At 42.9% G+C, this 15932-nt stretch overlaps 1 pseudogene; it reads right to left on the minus strand.

Annotated features, from left to right (window-relative positions):
* Positions 1-3867: 3867 nt before the first annotated feature.
* On the minus strand, positions 3868-4775 carry LOC116358598 (ATP-sensitive inward rectifier potassium channel 10-like; annotated as a pseudogene).
* Positions 4776-15932: the final 11157 nt, after the last annotated feature.

Genomic DNA, 15932 nt, shown 5'->3' on the forward strand with positions numbered 1-15932 from the left:
TTAACTGTCCATAATGTTAAACTATATGTCCATTTGTCCCGGATGGTTTGCCTCATTTCAGGAATTTGATGTATCGCATTTACTTTCACTTTTTACTTTTACTATGACAGTTGAGTACTTTTTCCACCACTGTACTTAAATACATTTTAAACCAAATATTTTTACACTTTTTCTCAAGTAGTATTTAACTGGATGAGACCAGCCTCCACCTGTGGACCTCCCCATGAACCCCATGCCAGAGAGTTAAAAAATATATAAAAAAATGTACCTTTATTTTACCAGGCAAGTCAGTTAAGAACAAATTCTTATTTACAATGACAGCCTAGGAACAGTGGGTTAACTGCCTGTTCAGGGGCAGAATGACAGATTTGTACCTTGTCAGCTCGGGGATTTGAACTTGCAACCTTCCGGTTACCAGTCCAACGCTCTAACCACTAGGCTACCCTGCCATGTATATGCTACTGTGGGGAAAACGACTAACAGACAATAATCAGGAATTTGGACATCATCCTCTCTTTAGGAAGCTAACTTTGGGTGACCTAAGCTAGCTTTGTTGATCAATAGATTAAATGTTCACTTCTGCATATCTTCTGCAACAAGGAATCTTGCGCTAACAGCAGTAGCGGCATCAAACACCTTTAGTAAAGACCGACATGCACAACTAACTCCCCAGCTTGTAAGTATGGGCCAAGTCATTCAGTCTGTCATGGAAAGAGCAGGTGTCCTTGATGTTCTGATCATTGAAGTGTATGGTCTGTGGGTGTGCATTTAAATTCAGCAGGACCCTGTCTTTCAGACCCTGTCTTTCAAACCCTTTGTCAGGACCCTGTCTTTCAAAGATCATTCGTAAAATCCAAATAACTTCACAGATCTTCATTGTTTCCTATGCTTGTTCAATAAACATGTACCTGTGGAACGGTCGTTAAGACAGTAACAGCTTACAGACGGTAGGCAATTAACGTCACAGTTATGAAAACTTAGGACACTAAAGAGGCCTTTCTACTGACTCTGAAAAACACCAAAAGAAAGATGCCCAGGGCCCCTGCTCATATGCGTGAACGTGCCTTAGGCATGCTGCAAGGAGGCATGAGGACTGCAGTTGTGGCCAGGGCAATAAATTGCAATGTCCGTACTGTGAGACACATAAGACAGCGCTACAGGGAGACAGGACGGACAGCTGATCGTCCTCGCAGTGGCAGACCACGTGTAACAACACCTGCACAGGATCTGTACATCCCAACATCAGACCTGCGGGACAGGTACAGGATGGCAACAACAACTGCCAGAGTTATACCAGGAACGCACAATCCCTCCATCAGTGCTCAGACTCATTGCAGGCAATCTCAACGCTGTGCGTTACAGGGAAGACATCCTCCTCCCTCATGTGGTACCCTTCCTGCAGGCTCATCCTGACATGACCCTCCAGCATGACAATGCCACCAGTCATACTGCTCGATCTATCTGTGATTTCCTGCAGGACAGGAATGTCAGTGTTCTGCCATGGCCAGCGAAGAGCCCGGATCCCAATCCCATTGAGCACGTCTGGGACCTGTTGGATTGGAGGGTGAGGGCTAGGGCTAGGGCCATTCCCCCCAGACATGTCCGGGAACTTGCAGGTGCCTAGGTGGAAGAGTGGGGTAACATCTCACAGCAAGAACTGGTAAATATTGTGCAGTTCATGAGGAGGAGATGCACTGCAGTACTTAATGCAGCTGGTGGCCAAACCAGATACCCTCTACTACTTTTGACCCCCCCCCCCATTTATTCAGGGACAGAGAGTTCAATTTCTATTAGTTACATGTCTGTGGAACTTTATTTATTTATTTATTTATTTTACCTTTATTTAACCAGGTAGGCAAGTTGAGAACAAGTTCTCATTTACAATTGCGACCTGGCCAAGATAAAGCAAAGCAGTTCGACAGATAAAACGACACAGAGTTACACATGGAGTAAAAACAAACATACAGTCAATAATGCAGTATAAACAAGTCTATATACAATGTGAGCAAATGAGGTGAGAAGGGAGGTAAAGGCAAAAAAGGCCAAGATGGCAAAGTAAATACAATATAGCAAGTAAAATACTGGAATGGTAGTTTTGCAATGGAAGAATGTGCAAAGTAGAAATAAAAAAAATTATGGGGTGCAAAGGAGCAAAATAAATAAATAAATAAAAATTAAATACAGTTGGGAAAGAGGTAGTTGTTTGGGCTAAATTATAGGTGGGCTATGTACAGGTGCAGTAATCTGTGAGCTGCTCTGACAGTTGTTCGGTTTATGTCTCAGTTGTTGAATCTTGTGTTCATACAAATATTTATATAAATGCAGTTGAAAGTGAGAGGAGTTTATCTGTCGTCTACATGTGTCTTAAGACTAAAAGGCTTCAGGCAAAGCGTTTTACCAACAATAGGTTAATATCCAAAGCCACATTTCGACACACATATCTTCACATTTCTCTCAAGTGCTGACACTCATTCACTCATCTCTTTCAACTCAGTTTACCCGACAGGAAGTTCCCCAACACTAACTTGACACATGAAAACCATGGTTACCACCAGAGGCAGAAATAGAAGTGTGTGCTTGTAAGAGTCACTGGGTGTGTGTATCCCAAATGGCACCCTATTCCCTATGTAGTGCACTACATTTAACCACAACCCAAAGGACCCTGTTCAAAAGTAGGGCACTACATAGGGAATAGGGTGCTATTTGAGTCTAAAGGCTCTCTGTTTTAAGACAGAGTTGTGACCTACAACATAGAATAGACCTAGAACGCACCCTTCTGCTACTGTTGATTCCTCCAATTAGCTCTCCTTGATTACCTAGAAAAATATTATTTCCTATAAATGCAAGCATTTCGCTACACCCGCAATAACATCTGCTAAACGTGTATGTGACCAATACAAAATATGCATCCAGCCACAAAAACAAACCGACTAAAGAGACGAAAATCATTTTAAATCATTGTTGTTATTTCACAATAATACACAATCACATACAATATGAATAGAAAGCATCTTAAAACCTTTCCTTCATTATTAAAGTGCTTTAAGGTTAAAATCACAACTCTATATTCTATCCAGTAATGAGTGCTACAAAAGTTCCTGAGGTGCCAACGTACTTAATAAAGTGCTGACTGCGGTCCTCTGTATCGACAATAACAGAGACATCTGTGCAGACAACGCAGACTGACACCTATACACAGCAACTTAAAATAGCATGTTCTTCTGTCTTCTTCATTTCCAGTCAAAGACCAGTGCTTTAGCATATTCTACAGTACATTGGCACATAACAACAATAACAAAATCATCATCATGAAATCTATAGTGTTACATATGTATATGTTTTGAACATGTATGGATGAACAGATGGTCCAGAAGAAAGACTAAAGTGCATCCCAATGGCACTCTATTCCCTATAAAGTGCACTACTTTGACCAGGGCCCATGGAGCTCCATAAAGGGAATTGGATGCCATTTGGGACACAGAGGAAGCATTCAGGGCATTTCCATGGCCTCCTCCGTCCCCAACACACTGAACTCCTTTACATCTCTCTCTACATACCAAAATCACGTAAATTAACAACAAGTAATGAATTCATCATTTGAATAGTTGTAGTAAACGGTAACAGACCCTGCTTAGAATCCAGTATATGCCAGACCTGGGTTCAAATAGTATTTAAAATCTTTCAACTACTTTTGAGCATTCGCTTGAGTCTACCTGAAGTGCTAAATGGGCATAGTTGACCAATGTCGGGACTATTCTATTGGTTCCATTAAGACAGGAAAGATCAATCAAGCACAGATTAAGTATTTGAGATGATTTCAAATAGTATTTGAACCCAGGTCTGCTGTTTGTGTCTGTGTGTAGGCTCTCAGACATTGCTGATTCGGACACTGACTCTGACCCTACTGTCTCTGACCCTCCCTCACCATCCCTCTCTTCTCTCCATGTAACTCTGCTCCAATCGGATCTTCTCTGGATCAGTGCCACCCCCCTCCCAACTCCTCCACTGTTGCCATGGTAATTCTGTGGGCAGGACGTTTTGAAGAGGGGCATGGGCTTGGTCTTGGCCACATCGACCATGTCTTTCAATCAAGGGGACAGAGAGACCACGGGGGGGAACTCGTACCCCCACAGGACCTCATCAGGCAGGTAGGAGGTGTGCACCTGGTAGGTGACAGAGGAGGGCTTCACCGTGGCACTCATGATCACCAGCAACTTTGTGTGTCCATCCCCAACCTGGGGAGGGAGGGAAAAGAGTGTTTCAGGACAGGAAAAAGCACTGACACACACTTCTAGGGTCCATTCCAACTAGCACCCTATTTCTTATGTAGTACACTACGTTTGACCCTGACCCTGGTTAAAAGTAGTGCACTGTAAAGGGAACAGCCCTAACCAGGTGTAGCGTAGCCTTGGTAGCCCAGGTCCTGAGCGGGCTGCTGCCGTCTATGATGTGATGGAAGGTGAGGGGGGAGGATGAGGAAGGGGCTGTCGCTGGACATGTCCACCTGGAAGGGAACGTTCCGCTAGCCCCTCCATATGAAACGTTCAGAGCAGCTTCCCCATCACATTCACTAGGGGGTCAATTGGGAGTGCGTCCCAATTGGCTCCCTATTGTCCTCAAGGGGAAATTTGTCTGGGACACAATGAGGTTAATCCTATTTACAGGAGAATGTTTTGCTCGTAGTTGGTTGGTAAGAACCTGATGGCAAATGACACAAAAAGACTACACTGGCAGTTAAGCACACTCACACACAGAGTTGGGCAGTTAGTCTCCATCCTCTCACCCAGCAGAGCTGAAGGTAAGCCTGAGGAGGAAGAACTTCTAATGCCACTGCATATCCAGGAAGGTCGTCCAGAGGTCGCACATGTACAGGACCGACCACCCACTGATGTGCTCAATGAGTATGTTAATGCATGCATCCTTAGACAGAACACGCCTCCTCAGAGTCCCGCCCCCACCGGGGCACTCTGCAGGGCTGCCTGCCCCCCAATAGGAGCTTTAGAACGTCTGTCTGTATCTGGAAGTGACACCTTCTGAGGGGAGGAGCTTCGGGAAGAAGGAAGGGTAGCAGATGTCATCTGTCAGTAAAACAGGAAGGAAGGAGAGAGACATTAGGCAACGTCATTGCCACAGTAAAAAGGCATGAAATATTAATTGTGGACAAGTTTTGAGCATCCTGTAGTAAAGATGTTAGCCAGTTAAACTATTAAAGATTACAACATCAGACCACACAAGAGCAACAAATGTGCATTGCAATGCATTGCCATTTAGAAGGTTGAAGTTAGAAGTTAGGGACAGGGTTGGCTCTGCAAGTCACTCATGATAAAACGAGACTAGAGCTTTAATGGTCAAACACAAAGGGATGCCTTCAATCAAAGCCAGTTACCAGGTGTGTGTCAGTGGAGGCTGCTGAGAGGAAGATGGCTCATAATAATGGCTGAAATGGAGTCAGTGGAATGGTATCTAAAACATCAAAGACCTGGTTTCCATGCAGTTGATACCACTCCATTGACTCCATTCCAGCCATTATTATGAGCCGTCCTCCCATCAGCATCCACCACTTAGTGCGTCCCAAATGGCACCCTATGCACTCTAGGCCCTGGTCAAAAGTAGGGCACTAGATAGGGAATTGGGTGTCATTTGGGACAAAGGCAAAGAGTCCTGCACACTGACACTCTGACTTGCTTCCACAAAGCATGTTGACCAGAAGTTGGGCAAGGCGAAGCGGAAGAGAAGATGATGAAACAATTAGAAATCTGAAATTAAAGGGATTCTGGACCAAGTAAATGAAGGGAAATTCTGGACCAATTAAATGAAGGGAAATTCTCTGCTAAAACATTGAGTTTATTTAGAATACGTTTTTTTTTTTACGACACGACTGTACTGTTGATTCCAACAAGAAGGACTTTCAGTGGACAAAGAGTGAACTTCTATCTAGAAATAGGATATGGTGATAAGAGTTAGCAAGGAAGGCCAACATTCACTTACTGGTTTCCCTGCACTTTTCAAACCTTCCCTTCTTGAACTGAAGAGGCGATTCCTCAACTCATAGAAGGCAGTTTAATAAAACATTTTCTTCTTTATTGTTAAAACCAACCTGTTTAAAATGGCCCATAGCCTTCCTCTGGGTTTTACACATATACAAATGAAGCTTTTTATTGGCCTTCACTTTAATGCTGCTCTTTATCTTATTCTGGGTGTATTATTTAACACACTGTATTCCCCAATATGTGTATAATTGATGTTACCAGGCAGGGACTGTAGTCTACTGCAATAGTATAGTAATAAGGCCGCTGGCTAAACACACAACGTTCTTTCCTCCACATATTACTTAAACTAATGCACATACACACGACATAGAACACAACGCACACCCACACACACACACACACACACACACACACACACACACACACACACACACACACACACCCACACACACACACACACACACACACACACACACACACACACACACACACACACACACACACACACACACACACACACAAAGTGAGGTAAAAAGTAAACACAGAAATTGCTCCGCTACAATGCAGTGTTCTAATGAGTGTTCATTACACATCTCTGATAACTCTGCAACTCCTTCATAATTACAACGATAGTATTGAAAATGTTCTCCGTGTCCCTGTCTTCACTCTCTCCCTCGCTCTCACACACACGCTCTCTCTTTCTCGTCCTCCCGTTCTGTCTGAATGTGCCCAAGTCATCTACGCAAACCATCAAGATAACAGATTGTTAATAAAAACTTCACCAAAAGAAGTGTAAACGTAACCGACCAGTAGCTTTCCAGTAGGATGCATTCCGTCTCCATGACAACACATCTACTCTTGTACTGTGGTATTATTACAGTAATATCAACTGAATCAAAACCTTTCTCCCTCTAAACTACAAAGGTGTGTTGCATGTTTCTCTCTCTCTCTCTCCTTCTCCTTCTCCATCCTATCCCCATCACCTTCTTCAAAACAGTTTTTAATTGCATATCTGAAGAAGTGTATGATATTGTTAATCCCTCCCTGTTCACAGACTCACCTCACTAAAAACTGCTATGGTGAAACCCCTTCTGAAGAAAAATTTGCATGATTCTTCAGTTATCGGCTAATCTCCGGCATTCAATTCTTAAGCAAAATTCTGGAGAAATTGGTGTTGAAATTTATTTTTTTGAAGTGCTAACAGTATTTTAGAGAAATTCCAACTCACGTGGCGTTCCACGAGGTTCGATTTTATATAGAGTCCCACACCTTGAAAGCGGCAGCTCTACCCTTTAGCTCAGTGCAAATGTTGCCTGTGGGGACGACGTCCTTGATGCACTTATTGATAAAGCCAGTGACTGATGTGGTGTACTCCTCAATGTCATCAGAAGAATCCCGGAACAATATTTCAGTCTGTGATAGCAAAACAGTCCTGTAGTTTAGCATCTGCTTCATCTGACCACTTTTTTATAGACCGAGTCACTGGTGCTTCCTGCTTTAATTTTTGCTTGTAAGCAGGAATTAGAAGGATAGAGTTGTGGTCGGATTTACCAAATGGAGGGCGAGGGAGAGCTTTGTACGCGCATCTGTGTGTGGAGTAAAGGTGGTCTAGAAATTTGGTAGAACTGATTTAAGTTTCCCTGCATTAAAGTCCCCGGCCACTAGGAGCGCCGCCTCTGGCTGAGCGGTTTCCCTTTAGCTTATTTCCTTATACAGCTGACTGAGTGCGGTCTAGGTGCCAGCATCTGTCTGTGGTGGTAAATAAACAGCCACGAAAAGGCAAGTAGTGTGGCACTAGGCAAGTAGTGTGGCCTGCAATTTATCACAATATCGCAAAATCTAGAGACTTCCTCAGATTTCGTGTACCAATTGTTTACAAATATTCACAGTTTTTGATGTCCCATTGGTAGGATATTCATGATCGTACCTCGTCTAATTTATTGTCCAATGATTGCACGTTGGCGAGTAGTATTGACTGTAACGGCAGCTTTCCCAGTGGCCTTTGCCAGGTCCTGACCAGGCATCCGGCTCTTTGTCCTCTGTACCTGCGTCGCTTCCTCTTGCAAATAACCGGGATATCGGTCCTGTGGGGTGTTTGGAGAATGTCTTGTGCGTCGTCTTTGTTGTAGAATAAATCTTTGTCTAATCCGAGGTGAGTGGTCGCTGTCTGTCACTCCCTGGCCATAGAGAGGCTTTTATTGTCTATTTTGGTTAGGCCAGAGTGTGACTAGGGTGGGCATTCTATGTTCTTTTTTCTATGTTTTTGTATTTCTTTGTGTTTGGCCGGGTGTGGTTCTCAATCAGGGACAGCTGTCTATCGTTGTCTCTGATTGGGAACCATACTTAGGTAGCTCTTGCCCACATGGGTTTTGTGGGTAGTTAATTTATGTATTAGTTTCCTTACAGAACTGTTTTCCTCTTTGTTATTTTTTGTTTTAGTGTTCTGATTTTTAATAAAATATCATGAACACGTCTCACGCTGCGCCTTGGTCCAGTCATTCACAGGAAGAGGATTGTTACACTGTCCTGATATCCAGAAGCTCTTTTTTGACATAAGATATGGTTGCAGAAACATTATGTACAAAATAATTTACAAATAACGCGAAAAAAACTGGTTGGGCGCCCATAAAACTGATGCCATTTATTCCGGGGCCATTTTATTTAATAGTGAATGAAGACATTAAAACTATGAAATAACACATCTGGAATCATGTTGTAACCAACAAAGTGTTAAACAAATCAAAATATATGTTATATTTGAGATTCTTCAAAGTAGCCACCCTTTGCCTTGATGACAACTTTGCACACTCTTGGCATTCTCTCAACCAGCTTCATGAGGTAGTCACCTGGAATGCATTTCAATTAACAGGTGTGCCTTGTTAAAAGTTAATTTATGGAATGTCTCTCCTTCTTTATGTGTTTGAGCCAATCAGTTGTGTTGTGACAAGGTAGGGGTGATATATAGAAGATACACCTATTTGGTAACAGACTAAGTCCATATTATGGCAAGAACAGCTCAAATAAGCAAAGAGAAACACCAATCCATCTTTACTTTAAGTTTCTTCAAGTGCAAAAATCATCAAGTGCTGTGATGAAACTGGCTCTCATGAGGACCACCACAGGAAAGGATAAGTTCATTAGAGTTACCAGCCTCAGAAATTGCAGCCCAAATAAATGCTTCACAGATTTGAATTAACAGACACACCTCAACATCAACTATTCAGAGGAGACTGCGTGAATCAGGCCTTCATGGTCAAATTGCTGCAAAGAAATCACTACTAGAGGACACCGAAAATAAGAAGATACTTTCTTGGGCCAAGAAACATGAGCATTGGACATTAGACCAATGGAAATCTGTCCTTTTGGTTTGATGAGTCCAAATATGAGATTTTTGGTCTCTTTGTGAGACGCAGACTAGGTGAACAGATGATCTCTGCATGTGTAGTTCCCACCGTGAAGCATGGAGGAGGAGGTGTGATGGTGTGGGGGTGCTTTGCTGGTGACACTGTCTGGGATTTATTTAGACTTCAAGGCACACTTAACCAGCATGGCTACGACACCATTCTGCAGTGATCCCATCTGGTTTGCGTTTAGTGGGACAATCATTTGTTTTTCAACAGGACAATGACCCAACACACCTCCAGGCTGTGTAAGGGCTATTTGACCAAGGAGAGTGATGGAGTGCTGCATCAGATGACCTGGCCTTCACAATCACCCGACCTCAACTCAATTGAGATGGTTTGGGATGACATGGACCGCAGAGTGAAGGAAAGGCAGCCAACAAGTGCTCAGCATATGTGGGAACATGTGCTCAGCATATGTGGAAAGATGGTTGAGAGCATGCCAAGAGTGTGCAAAACTGTCATCAAGGCAAAGGGTGGCTACCTTAAAGAATCTCAAATATAAAATATATTTAGATTTTACTTAACACTTTTTTGGTTACTACATGATTCCATGTGCTATTTCATAGTGTTGATGTCTTCACTATTCTACAACATAGAAAATAGTACCAATAAAGAAAAACCATTGAATGAGTAGGTGTGTCCAAACTTTTGACTGGTACTCTAGTTTTTTGTTGTAAAAGTGCACTAAGTAAGATATAGCTTTTTCTTCCACTCTGTATAGTGCACTACATTTGGGCGTGCCCATTAGTGCCCTCAATGCCCCTTTATTCTCCGGCAAGAGCGTCTGATCACAGTGTCCTGCTGGAGGGAAACACATCAAGAGAAACATCTGTGAAGGGAATACAGCTGCTCTTCTGGTCTGCGTCCCAAATGGCACCCTTTCCCCTACACAGGGAGCGCCCATAGGGATCTTATCCAAAGTAGTGCACTAAATAGGGAATAGGATGCCATTTGTGAGTCAGACCCTGGCTAATGAATGAGAGGGTGACCCAGCGTTTCTCGAATGAAAGATAGAATGAATAAGATGCAGGGGAAAATGTGAATACAATGGACAGGAAGGGCTACTGGCCAGATAAAAAAGGACACACACACACACACACATATAGACACACACACACACACACACACACACACACACACACACACACACACACACACACACACACACACACACACACACACACACACACACACACATATAGACACACACACACACACACACACATATAGACACACACACACACACATATAGACACACACACACACACATATATAGACACACACACACACACAGACACACACACACACATATATAGACACACACACACACACACACATATATAGACACACACATATATAGACACACACACACACACAGACACACACACACACACACACATATATAGACACACACACACACACACATATAGACACACACACACACAAATATAGACACACACACGCACACACGCACACACACAAATATAGACACACACACACACACACCAGAGTGTAGAGTGTTACCTCCTCTTTATTCATCTGTTGGCTCTCTCCAGTCTTTTGATGCCGTTTCCTATTCTGTCATCTGCATTAGCATTCACTTCCTCAGCACACTCTGTTTACGTTCCAAATGGCACCCTATTCCCTATATAGTGCAGAGCCCTGGTCAAAAGTAGTGCACTACGTAGGGAATAGGGTGCCATTTGGAGTGCTGGCTCTTTCCTCTCTGCTCCTTTCGTCCAGTCTGGTTTCACAAATTGTTTCTAGTATTTCTAGTCTTGTATTCTTCACATACACAGTTTACAGCTGGTATAAAAAGTGCAGTGAAATGCTAATGTACTAGCCTTCTGTGAACAACAAAACTTCCGGCAGACCTACTTAATAAGGGAGGTTACTTCTAAACCAGAACGCTCCACCAGTACATCACTGAGGTTTGGGGCCCGGGATAACATCCCCCAACCGAGGGGTATCCCGTCTGGCTGTTGCTGGCAAGGTCCTGGCCAAGGTGATGCTACACAGGCTGGTAAACAACATCACAGACGAACTGCTGCCAGAGTCACACTCAGAACAGGAGCACGGCCAACATGATATTCACCACACGGCAACTCCAGGAGAAGAGCCGTGAACAACATCAGGACTTTTTCATAGCCTTTGTCGACCTCTCCAAGGCCTTCGACACTGTGAGCAGGGAACTACTATGGGGCATTCTACTCAACATCCTTTGCCTGTTCCATGATGGGATGATGGGTCGGTTGGCCATAAGAGAGCAGGAGTCAGTGCCCTTTGGAGTAAGCATCGGTGTGACGCAGGGGTGGCACCTGTACTCTTTAACATCTTTTTCCTATGTGTCTCCCAGTTTCTCCACAAGGAGCTTGAGGACAGCAGTGGGACTACGGTGGACTTCAGGCTGGCTAAGACCAACTGCAAGAGTATGGAGGCCATGGTCACCCAACACCAACTGTGCCGGCTTGAGCATGTCATTAGAATGTCTCAGGAGCGCTTGCCGCGGAAAGTGAGCAGGAAAGTTCCTAATGAGCAGGAAAGTTCCTAATGAACACAACCCAAATGTAACATAATAACTAATTAGCTACGATAACAAAATAGGGCCCATAGGGATCTGGTCAGAAGCAGTGCACTGTGTAGGGAATAGGGTGCCATTTAATAATATATGCCAAGTAGCAAACACTTTTATCCAAAGCAACTGTATGCATGCATTTTACATGTGGATGGTGCTGGGAATCAAACATACACACAGTGCTGGGAATCAAACATACACACAGTGCTGGGAATCAAACATACACACAGTGCTGGGAATCAAACATACACACAGTGCTGGGAATCAAACATACACACAGTGCTGGGAATCAAACATACACACAGTGCTGGGAATCAAACATACACACAGTGCTGGGAATCAAACATACACACAGTGCTGGGAATCAAACATACACACAGTGCTGGGAATCAAACATACATACAGTGCTGGGAATCAAACATACACACAGTGCTGGGAATCAAACATACATACAGTGCTGGGAATCAAACATACATACATACATAGATACAGTGCTGGGAATCAAACATACACACAGTGCTGGGAATCAAACATACATACATACATAGATACAGTGCTGGGAATCAAACATACACACAGTGCTGGGAATCAAACATACATACATACATAGATACAGTGCTGGGAATCAAACATACACACAGTGCTGGGAATCAAACATACACACAGTGCTAGGAATCAAACATACACACAGTGCTGGGAATCAAACATACACACAGTGCTGGGAATCAAACATACACACAGTGCTGGGAATCAAACATACACACAGTGCTGGGAATCAAACATACACACAGTGCTGGGAATCAAACATACACACAGTGCTGGGAATCAAACATACATACAGTGCTGGGAATCAAACATACACACAGTGCTGGGAATCAAACATACATACATACATACATAGATACAGTGCTGGGAATCAAACCCACTGCCTTGTTGTTATAAGTGCCATGCTCTACCAACTGAGCTAGAAAGGACACACAACAGAAGTGTCAGTGTAACTAATGAGCTACAATACAACTCACAGTTCACCATTTGGCCAGTAGAAGGCGCCAGATGCCTACTCCTCCTCTCACGTTAGTTAATGCAAGGATGCAGGCTGATGTAAGAACCAGTTGGGTCGGTACCACTCCTGGACCACCCAAGTCAAGCTATTAGGCAGTTTAGGTCAGTCTTTGTACCTGGCACCCTATTCCTTATATATTGCACTATTTTTGACCAGATCTCTATGGGCCCTGGTCAAAAGTAGTTCAGTATAAGAGAAGGCCAAGAGGGTGCCATTTGGCCAGAATTGCCATTTGGCCAGTCTTTTTCTGTGCATAACTTATTTGAACCAGTGACAGATTTGGCTGACAAGCCAATGTAAACACAGCTAAAAGGCCACTGATCTGAATACCAAATAGCAGTTACATAACATTAGGCTATGTAGGCTACATACCAGAACACATTCAGCTCTGTTCTATTCAACCAGGTCAGCTACTGAATGAACACAAACACACTAACACATATCTGATTTTAAATTCATGTGAAACCTTTTGGCCCCCAATGAGTTTTGTGTTTAGGATGACATTGTAAGAGGTAAAACGATGTGAAAGAGGTGTGTACTGTACCCAGGTCAGTAATTATATGGTATACATTGGAACACAATTTTCTTAAAGGGGCAGCGTCCTATTTTGAGATGTAAGAAAATCTTCTCAAAATCAATTTAGATACAAAAATGTATACAATTAATACAATGCAATTCTAAAGAATGGAGTGAACATCATTTTAATACTTATAATAACCAAATATAGACTATGAATAGCTGCATATATAGAGAAAACAAGACCCCAATGCATTTAAATAGTACACCATGTCCCGGCCAGTAGAAATTCTGTTCGGGCCAGTAGGTTTTGGATCAACTGGCCCGATCGAGCCAAAAAAGTTGGACGTTGGACCCTATCAAACGAACGTTGGACCCTATCAAAGCCTACGAATAGGACCCAGAGTTTTACTTGACCAGGTCATGAGATTTGTAAAAACTCCAGACCCCAGAAAAGAGACACAAATTTTGACACACCACTTTTGAACCTGTGCTGCCACGTCCGTTGTTTGTCTGTCTGTCTGTCTGTCTGTCTGTCTGTCTGTCTGTCTGTCTGTCTGTCTGTCTGTCTGTCTGTCTGTCTGTCTGTCTGTCTGTCTGTCTGTCTGTCTGTCTGTCTGTCTGTCCGTTGTCTGTCTGTCTCTGTCTGTCTGTCCGTCCGTCCGTCCGTCTTTGTGTGGTGAATAATATATAAATACATGGACGAGCAATGTCAGAGAGGCATAGACTGAGATCAAGTAGATAGTATAGATGACAGTATATATACAGTTGAAGTTGGAAGTTTACATACACTTAGGTTGGAGTCATTAAAACTCGTTTTTCAACCACTCCACAAATTTCTTGTTAACAAACTATAGTTTTGGCAAGTCGCTTAGGACACCTACTTTGTACATGACACAAGTAATTTTTCCAACAATTGTTTACAGACAGATTATTTCACTTATAAATCATTGTATCACAATTCCAGTGGGTTAGAAGTTTACATACACTAAGTTGAATGTCCCTTTAAACAGCTTGGAATATTCCAGAACATGATGTCATGGCTTTAGAAGCTTCTGATAGGCTAATTGACATCATTTGAGTCAATTGGAGGTGTACCTGTGGATGTATTTCAAGGCCTACCTTCAAACTCAGTGCGTCTTTGCTTGACATCATGGGAAAATCAAAAGAAATCAGCCAAGACCTCAGAAGAAAGATTATAGATCACCACAAGTCTGGTTCATCCTTGGGAGCAATTTCCAAATGCCTGAAGGTACCACGTTCATTGCTGTACAAACTGTACTGTACAAACAATAGTATGCAAGTATAAATACCATGGGACCACGCAGCCGTCATACCGCTAAGGAAGGAGATGCGTTCTGTCTCCTAGAGATGAACGGACTTTGGTGTGAAAAGAGCAAATCAATCCCAGAACAACAGCAAAGGATCTTGTGAAGATGCTGGAGGAAACAGGTACAAAAGTATCTATATCCACAGTAAAACGAGTCCTATATGGACATAACCTGAAAGGCCGCTCAGCAAGGAAGAAGCCACTGCTCCAAAACCGCCATAAAAAAGCCAGACTACAGTTTGCTCCTGCACATGGGGACAAAGATCGTACTTTTTGGAGAAATGTCCTCTGGTCTGATGATACAAAAATTGAACTGTTTGGCATTAATGACCATCGTTATGTTTGAATGAAAAAGGGGGAGGCTTGCAAGTCGAAGAACACCATCCTAACCGTGAAGCACGGGGGTGGCAGCATCACGTTGTGTGGGTGCTTTGCTGCAGGAGGGACTGGTGCACTTCACAAAATAATAGATGTCATCATGAGGAGGGGAAATTATGTGGATATATTGAAGCAACATCTCAAGACATCAGTCAGGAAGTTAAAGCTTGGTCGCAAATGGGTCTTCCAAATGGACAATGACCCCAAGCATACTTCCAAAGTTGTGTCAAAATGGCTTAAGGACAACAAAGTCAAGGTACTGGAGTGGCCATCACAAAGCCCTGACCTCAATCCCATAGAAAATCTGTGGGCAGAAGTGAAAAAGCTTGTGCGAATAAAAAGGCCTACAAACCTGATTCAGTTACACCAGCTCTGTCAGGAGGAATGGGCCAAAATTCACCCAATTTATTGTGGGAAGCTACCCAAAACACTTGACCAAAGTTAAACCATTTAAAGGCAATGCTACCAAATACTAATTGAGTGTATGTAAACTTCTGACCCACTGGGAATGTGATGAAAGAAAGAAAACCTGAAATAAATAATTCTCTACTATTATTCTGACATTTCACATTCTTAAAATAAAGTGGTGATCCTAACTGACCTAAGACAGGGAATTTTTACTGGGATTAAATGTCAGGAATTGTGTAAAACTGAGTTTAAATGTATTTGGCTAAGG

The sequence above is a fragment of the Oncorhynchus kisutch genome, linkage group LG30, assembly GCF_002021735.2.
Source record: "Oncorhynchus kisutch isolate 150728-3 linkage group LG30, Okis_V2, whole genome shotgun sequence".
In the NCBI taxonomy this organism is placed as follows: domain Eukaryota; kingdom Metazoa; phylum Chordata; class Actinopteri; order Salmoniformes; family Salmonidae; genus Oncorhynchus; species Oncorhynchus kisutch.